The following is a 9,399-nucleotide window of genomic DNA, read 5'->3' on the forward strand; positions in this document are numbered from 1 at the left end:
AGAAAGTTCAAATACTGTGAAGTTGCAGGAGCAGATCAGAGCATGCTATTCACAGTTAAAGCCTACAAGGCAGTTCTTTATAGTGTCTTGGGTGAGACAACTGAAGGAGAACTGAACCTAAGGAGCCAATTTGCTGAGTTTTGTTCAGTCTGTAAAAGGAGTAGTTTTTTATTATAGAGTCACAAGCAGCAAGAACTATGAATCAAATTTTGGAAAAAGACATTTTTGAACCTATATATATATATATTCAGGATATCTAAATATAAGTTTAAAACCTATTCTAAATGTTAGAAATGGATGACCTTTAAATTCATGAAAGCTGGATATGTGATCTAATATAACAGATTGTTTTGCTGCTGTTCTAGTGCTAACATGCAAATTAAAAAATATATATATAAAAAAGAAGTTTGTTTGTATGTTTCAATTAAATATAGTGCATAATCTATGCACAGCTGTTCCTCTTATTAGCAGGTAGCGTGGCATGGCCTTGAGGATGGAGATCACACAATGGATAAAGGAAAACGTCACCTTAGCTACCTAGACTTTAGCGCTTGGGTTCAATACATTTCTCAGAGGGTGTTTGGGTGTGTACATGCTTATAAAATTCACACATTCATCTCCCTCAAATGTAGCACCTGAACCAGCAACATCCCATTGTAAAAGAGACCATAGTTAAAGCCAGCACCAGAACAAATGGCTGAGCCTTAGGCTTGTGACAGATCTAGAAAGAAACTTAATTGTTCCTTACATTTTCCTAACTGAAAGGTCACTGTTACATTAACTAATTTCAATAAGTTTAGCCAGACCGGCATTAGGGAAAATGGCACCCTGTGCAACTTGTATTTTGGCACCCCAGGCCCCTGCTGCCTCACTGGGCTCCCCACCCATCCTTCCTGACCCACACTGCCATTGTGAGCTCCCCATTCACCCCATCGCACCCGGGCCCGGCTGCCTTCCTGGACTCCCCACCCAGCCTACCATTTCCCCAGCATCTGTTGCCTTCCCGGGATCCCTACCCATCCTCCCATTGCCCCTGGCCCCCGCTGCCTCCTTTTTGTAGTTGTGCATTTAATTTTTCCTTCCTAAGTGAAGTAGTTTGCACTTAGAAGAAAAGCCACAGTAGGTCAGATCAATGGTGCATAAAGTGCAATATCATGTCTCTGACAATGCCAATGCCAGATGCTTCACTGGGAACGAACACAACAGGGTAATGTCAAATGATCCATCCCCAATCATTCAATAATTATCTTTATTGAATGTCATCTTGTCAAATTTAGACCAATTTTGCAGTTTGTCAAGGTCATTTTGAATTCTAATCCTGTCTTCCAAAGTGCTTGCAGTCACTCCCAGTTAGATGTCACCTGTAAATTTTATTAGTGTTCTCGCCACTCCATTATCCAAGTCATTAATGAAAATATTGAATAGTACTGTATCCAGGACCTCACAAGATATGTCCTCTCAGCTTGACAGCAAACCATTTATGAGTGTCTTTGAATAAGTTGTGCACCCACCTTATCGTAATGTCATCTAGACCACATTTACCTAGTTTGCTTATGAGAATGTCATATGGGACTGTGTCAAAAGCCCTATTAATACCAAGATATATCACATCTACTGCTTCACCCCTATACACTAGGCCAGTAACCCTGTCCAAGAAGGAAATTAGTTTGGGTTTGGCATGATTTGTTCTTGATAAATCCATGCTAGCCCTTCCTTACAATCCTATTATCCTCAAGATGTTTAGTAATTTGTTCCAGTATCTTTCCAGGTATCATGCAATTTCCAAACCTAGATGTGGCCCTCATCCCAAAACGTTTGCCCACCCCTGCCCTAATCCTTATTCAATTATTCTTCCCCCCTCCATCCACAAAAAGAGACCAACTAATTCTGATACTTTCATAGAATCATAGACTGAAAGGGACCCATGCACACATGGCAGGACTAAGTATTATCTATTCCTGACAAGTGTTTGTCTAACCTGCTCTTAAAAATCTCCAGTGATGGAGATTCCACAACCTCCCTAGGCAATTTATTCCAGTGCTTAATCACCCTGACAGTTAGGAACTTTGTCCTAATGTCCAGCCTAAGCCTCACTTGCTGCAATTTAAGCCCATTGCTTCTTGTCCTGTCCTCAGACGTTAAGAACAATTTTCCTAGCTCCTAGTTGTAACAATGTTTTAGGTACTTGAAAACTATTATCATTTCCCCATCTCAGTCTTCTCTTTCCCAGACTAAACAAACCCAATTTTTTCAATTTTCCCTCACAGGTCATGTTTTCTGACTTTTAATTATTTTTGTTGCTCTTCTCTGGACTTTCTCTAATTTGTCCATCTTTCCTGAAATGTGACACCCAGAACTGGACACTATACTCCAGTTGAGGCCTAATCAGCATGGAGCAGAGCAGAAAAATTACTTCTCGTGTCTTGCTTGCAACACTCCTGCTAATACATCCTGGAATGATCAGGTTTTTTTACACTGTTGAATCATAGTTAGCTTATTGTCCACTATGACCCCCCCAGACCCCTTTCTGCAGTCATTTCCCATTTTGTATGTGTACAACTGATTGTTCCTTCCTATGTGGAATACTTTGCATTTGTCCTTATTGAATTTCATCCTGTTTACTTCAGACCATTTCTCCAGTTTGTCCAGATCATTTTGAATTTTAATCTTATCCTCAAAAGCACTTGCAACCCCTCCCATCTTGGTATCGTCTCCAAACTTTATAAGTGCACTCTCTATGTCATTATCTAAATCATTGATGAAGATATTGACTAGAACTGGACCCAGAACTGATCCTTGCAGGACCCTGCTCATTATGCCCTTCCAGCTTTACTGTGAACCACTGATAACTATTCTCTGGAAACAATTTTTAAACCAGTTTTGCACCCACCTTATAGCTCCATCTAGGTTGCATTTCCCTAGTTTGTTTATGAGAAGGTCACATGAGACAGTATCAAAAGCTTTACTAAAGTCAAGATATACCATGTCTACTGCTTCTCCCCATCTACAAGACTTGTTACCCTGTCAAAGAAAGCTATCAGATTGGTTTGACATGATTTGTTCTTGACAAATCCATGCTGACTGTTATTTATCACCGTATTATCTTCTAGATATTTGCAAACTGGTTGCTTAATTATTTGCTCCATTATCTTCCCAGGTACAGAAGTTAACCTAACTGGTCTGTAATTCCCCTTATTTCCCTTTTAATCGATGGGCACTATATTTGCCCTTTTCCAGTCCTCTGGAATCTCTCCCATCTCCCATAACTTTTCAAAGATTATTGCTAATGACTCATATTTTACACCAGTTAATGAAGGCACTCTCCCCACATTTAATTCTTCCTCTCTCAAAACAAAAATAACCCTTGACCTATAAAACACACACATTTATTTATTGTCCAGCAACAACCAATAGAGATTGCTGACACAGATCCACTACACAAGACACATGATCCCCTCCCACAAGATGCAGACTTCCACACCACACAGATTCCCACCACCCCAAATTCACACCCTCTGCAAATACATACACACCTAAAAATGATACAGACACTCTCCTAGTGTGCTAATTTTGCCAGGGCTTCTCCTGTGCTCCAGGCTCTGTTCTTCGCCCCCACTCCCATGAAAAGTGCAATAGTCCATGTGCTCTACTGCAGCAAGAACAGGAGGGCATTACACACACCACTCCCATACCAGGCCTTTGTGGGGAAGTACCATGATTGTGTACTCTTCACTCCCAGTTTGGGATGAAGAGGGGTAGCAGCAGTTACCCAGCCTGCTCTGAACTGGCATGCTGTAGCCTGGGCTTACTGGAGAGGGAGGAAGTATTATTAGCTCCTTCATGTGCTGAGGGTGTCCTACAGTGATGACCAATTTATTTTCTTTATAGCCAAACTTTTCATAGTCAGTGTAGAGTTTCCCAGAAGTCCTCATTTATGCAACCACTTCACAGAGAGTAAGTTTGTGACTGCTCCACATCTGCAGCATTGCTATTGGGTATCAATGTGCCAAATATGTGTTTTGCACCTACTGTAATTGGCCAGGCTTAGATTATATATGGGTGAGATTTTGATGTAATATTGCTAGAACATCCTTCCACCAAAATCATCATGCCTTGCCTTTCCTCTCCTCTAGCAAACTGCATGCCTAATGTAATATAAGATGTGCAGCTGTTAGTTTCTCTATCTCAGCCTAATATTCTCCAATTAAATTTTGAGGTTCCTTTGTTGTAGGAAACCTCCCCGTGGAATTTCATCCTCCTAACCCCTCGCTTACCTCAAATGTTTAGATATTTGTTTTTTCAACCTTGAGTTTATGAGATACATTCCCCTGCCTAAAAGATCCAGTTGCAGCCTAAATGCCATTTAATTCTGTTTTTGTGTTACCTGAATCATTAGTAATATTCTACAAATTCTTACTTTTAGATATTTCAGTGACAACAAAATGTTCATGTTTTTTAAATTAAACATATATCCAACAAGTAAAAAAGCCATATCTTGAAATGTTTATTGCAATACAAGTAAAGTCCTCGAACATCTAATGGAAAATAAGAATGTTGAAAGTCTAGCAAAAAATAAAAAGACTTTATATCTTACCTTGTCTTATACTTCTAAAACAAATGAAATACTTGGTGTCAAGTAAATTCATATTAAAATTGGCTAATTTTGAATCAGAAATGCTGCTTTTATCAAGAAATGATGTTATCTAACTGAAACTCTAAGACCTTAATCTTGTCATAATCATAAATACAAGGTGTTACAAATGGCTTAGCTATATCCTACTCTGCTACACAAGGTTTTGCTAGAGTTTTGAATAAGAAAAGCAAAATCAGGTAATCCCAGCCTGATAAAAACAATTTGGAGAAGGAATATTCTTTTATCAGCATGTCATTTTAGATCTGAGGGAAAGTTACGTACTTCATGATTCTCATAAAAACTCTTCAACTTGCTAATAGCACTTTAGTTGCTTTTTATTAAAACAAAAAGACAAAACAAAACAAAAAAAAGACAATGAGACAAGGTAGAGTGGGGTGGGCAAACTTTTTGGCTGAAGGGCCACATCAGGGTTGCAAAGCTATATGGAAGGCTGGGTAAAGAAGGCTATGCCTCCCCAAACAGCCTGCCTCACCCCCATCTGCCCCTTCCCACTTCCCATCCCCTGACTTCCCCCTTCAGAATCCCTAACCCATTCAACCCCTCAACTCCCCCCTGACAGCCCCCTCCCAGGTTCCCTGCCCCTAACCGCCTCCCCGGGACCTCACCCCCTATCCAACCCCCCCTTCACCTTGTCCCATGACTGTCTCAACCCCTATCCACACCCTCAGCCCCTGACAGGTCCCCTGGGACTCCCATGCCTATCCAACCACTCCCTGTCCCTTGACTACCCTGACCCCTACCCATACCCCTGCCCCCTGACAGGTCCACCCAGGACTCCCACGCCTATCCAACCCTTCCATTCCCAGTTCCCTGACCGCCCCCTCCAGTACCTCCACCCCATCAAATCGCCCCTTGCTCCCCTGTCCCCTGACTGCCCCTCCAGGACCTCTTGCTTCCCTTACCATGTCGCCGCACTGCCCGGGAGGAGCAGTGGGCCAGAGCACTGGTGGTGCAGTGAGCTGAGGTTGTGGGGAAGGGAAACAATGGGAGAGGGCCTCCCCGGCCAGGATCTTGGGACCAGGCAAGACTGTCCTTCCGGCTGGATGTGTCCTGTGGGCTGTAGTTTGCCCACCTCAGAGGTAGAGAATAACCTTGTCTAATAGAGACAATGGAAGAAAAAGTTCTCATTTTTAAGCCAACTGGGACATCATAAACAGTAAGAGAATTTTAAAACATGAAATAGACCTAAAAGCAACCTTTCCTTTATACCTCAAAGGGACTCACAACAGGGTCATTCTTGCTGGTGCTTCAGATCTTCCTGTAAGTAATAAAGGAATCACTGTTTACTACCTCTGGAGGTAGTTATCTTCCCATGCCTCTACCACACAAACTCTCTTATGTGTCTCCTTCAATACTATTGTCTAACAAGTGACAGTATGGAGCTACTTCCACAAAGGGATTAGCTGTCTAACTGCCACTTATGGTGCCCGCAACCAAAATTTAGATCCTCAAAGTCCATGCTCAGTTGCCACCTAACCCTGTAGGTGCATAAACTTCCTCAGGGCTTACATCTCCATTGGAATAGTCCCTTAGGTGCTTACATTTCTGCTAGTGGGCATGTAGTCAGCCTCCTAAGCCCTGACACTCAGGCACCTAAGCCCAAGCAGGATCCTCAAACTAGACATTTCCCACCTCTCTCACCCGTAGTGCTCAATCCAGTAGGTGTATTATGAGCATTCTTTGGTGACTAACTCTCTGCATGCATTGCACAGCCATCCTGGGCCTCCAGCTCAAAGCTGTGGATTCCACTAGACGGGAGGGCATTAAAAGTTAGGCACTGCAATCTTGAATCTAAGGCCTTGTCTGCACTATAATGTTAGGTTGAAGTAAGCCACCTTGTGTCAACATAGTTGTGCATGTGTCTCCCATTGATGCAAGCTTCCTGTTACACTAACATAGTAACTCCACCTCCCTGTCATTTAGCTATGGTCAATGTACAGAGGTTGACACAGCATATGTGTAAACACTGCATTACCTATGTTGACCTTAACAGTCCTCCAACAGCTGTCCCACAATGCTCAACACTGACCACTCTGGTCTCAGTTGTGAACTCCACTGCCCAGTGGTTACATAGACTGGAAGGCCCCTGTCCCCTTTAAACTCTGTGCAATTTTAAAATGCCTTTTCCTGAAGCCCAGCTGACCATGCTAGCAACATGCTCCAGATGTGCTCTGGCTTGGGGCCAGTGGGGAGAAGAGGCTGTGCAAGCACAGCTAATGACCAGCTGTAGAAATGTGAACATCTATGAGCAGATTACACAGGGGATGCAGGAAAATGGATATGACAGAAACCAGCAGCAGTGCTATCTGAAAACAAAGAAACTGCATAAGGAATGCCAGAAGGTCAGAAAGATCAATGGGTGATGTGATGCTGAGCTGCAGACCTGCTGCTTTTATAAAAAGCTTCATGTCATACTTGGCAGAGACCCCACCACTTCCTGCACACCACCATGAATACTTCTGAGGATCCCAGGCCACAGATCCCTGGCCTGAACAGAGAAGATGAGGAGGATGTGGAGGAAGAGAAGAAGAATGTAGAACATGCAGCCATGGGAATCATCTATGCTGTGAGCCAGGACCTGTGTGAGACTCCACAACAATCTGGTCAGTCTGAGCAGTCGAGCACGGGTGAGCCTGATGCAGGGGAAGGATCCTTAGGTAAGTGTGTACATTTATTTCCATTACAGTGATGGTGCCCCCTAATTAAGCAGACACAGCTATTGACTTGAATTAATTTACTAGTAGTAGAAAAGGTACAGCATTGGTATTTGCTTTCCATTCCACTGTAAAGTTAGGCAAGGGGGTGTGTGGGAGGGCATGCGGAGAGTTTGTTTATGAACACAGAGATGTCCCTTGAATCCTCCTGAGAGATCTCAATGAAACGTTCACGGAGGTATTCTGCAATCCTCTCCCAAAGGCTTCTACAGATGGCAGCCTTATTTCTTCCTCTGCCATAGGACAGTTTCCCAAGCCAGAAAGGAATAACTTCAGCAGGCACAACTGCATACACAAGATAGCAGCATGCAGGCCCAGGCAGCTTCAGGATGCCAGCAGCAGCTGTGCTCTCTCTGCCTTTGTTAACCTCAGGAGTGAGGTATCAGCCAAAATCACCACCACCTGTGCAAAATGGTGCCTGTATTCAGTTCCATTACTCTGTAGCCATAATTTTGTGCAACAAAGCAATTCCCTCATTTCCCTCATCCCTAGCAGACCATACTCACCATGGCTGTTCTGTGGTGGCACGATGTGCAGGCACTCCAAGGAAGAAGTGTCAATAAGTATGTCTTATTTAAAATTTTAGGGGAGTAAGGGAAGGGCATCCAGAATCTTCTATTTTACTTTCCGTTGTGACTGTGCTGACAATGGCACCTCTCTGTGTTTTATCTGCAGCTGCTGACACTGTGGCCTGGAGGCTTTCCCCCTTCACAGCCACAGAATGCCTGAGCCAGGAGGAGAAAGAAGAGGATTTAGGATGACATGGTCAATGAAATACTGCCAGCCAGTGTTGCATCAGACCGTGAGCACAGGGGCTGGAGGGTGAACATTGCAGACAGCCTGGAGAATGAAAGAGCAGACAGGAGAAAGGCCCAGGAGTCCCATAAGGAAACGGAGTAGGAGATAGACCAGGAAATAATGAGGCTTCTCTGGCAGCAAACACAGATGCTGCAGACTCTTATGGACCTACCAGTTCAACAATCCTGGGCTAGTCTCCCTTTGCAGTTAATTGAAAACTCCATTACAGCACCTCCCTATCCCCCCGCCCTCTCCCAACATTCACGTGACATTACAGGCCACATCCATACTCTTACCGCTCCACCCTGGGGGACATTAAAGACAACCACAGCTTCACATGGACTGACCTGTAAAAGCCATGATATCTGTATGTGTAACTAAAATGGACATGAATGTTTTTTTCCTCTTGATAGGTTGTCTTATATCAACTTACTAAGTTTTTAATGTATTTGCTTTTAAATTGTATGGATTTTTCTTTTCATTGATCTTGTCACTGATTAAAATTCTGTTATTTGGAAAATAATTTATCTGTATTAGTTCACAACATATGGTGCAGATTGCCTAGAAGTTCTGAAAGCACCCACTTACATGTTACTGTACAGTGTGACACAACTCAGAGCATCATTACACACACCATGTAATAATCATAAATATATAGCAAGCACCACAAAATTAATAGGTGTTGTATTCATACATGTAAACACAGCACCACACAATTCCTAATAGGCCCCAAAGCAACAGGGCCAGGTAGCCCACAATACACCAGAACCCATTACTGTAGTGCACTCTTAAAGTGCTCCTTCAAAGTCAACCTAAGCTGCATAGCTCTGTGCTGAGTTCTTCTAATAGGCCTTTTGTCTAGCTGTTCAAACTCAGCAGACAGCCACTTCAATTCCATGCCAGTGGCACTTCTATCCCCCCTTTGCTTCACAGATATTATGCAGGACACAGCAGGCAGCTATAACCATTGGGTTACTTTTTTCACTGAGATCCAATCGTGTGAGTAAATGACACCAGCGTCTCTTCAATCTACCACAAGCACATTCAACTGTCATTCTTCACCTGCTGAGCTGGTAGCTGAACCTTTCCTTGCTGCCATCATGGTGACTGGTGTATAGTTTCACAAGCCAGAGACATAAGGGGTAGATAATGGGACAGAAAATATCATGTTGCCTCTATGTAAATCCATGGTATTGAATACTGTGTGCAGATGTGGTCGCCCCATCTCAAAAA

Source organism: Gopherus flavomarginatus, chromosome 2 (genome assembly GCF_025201925.1).
Source record: "Gopherus flavomarginatus isolate rGopFla2 chromosome 2, rGopFla2.mat.asm, whole genome shotgun sequence".
Classification (NCBI taxonomy): Eukaryota; Metazoa; Chordata; order Testudines; family Testudinidae; genus Gopherus; species Gopherus flavomarginatus.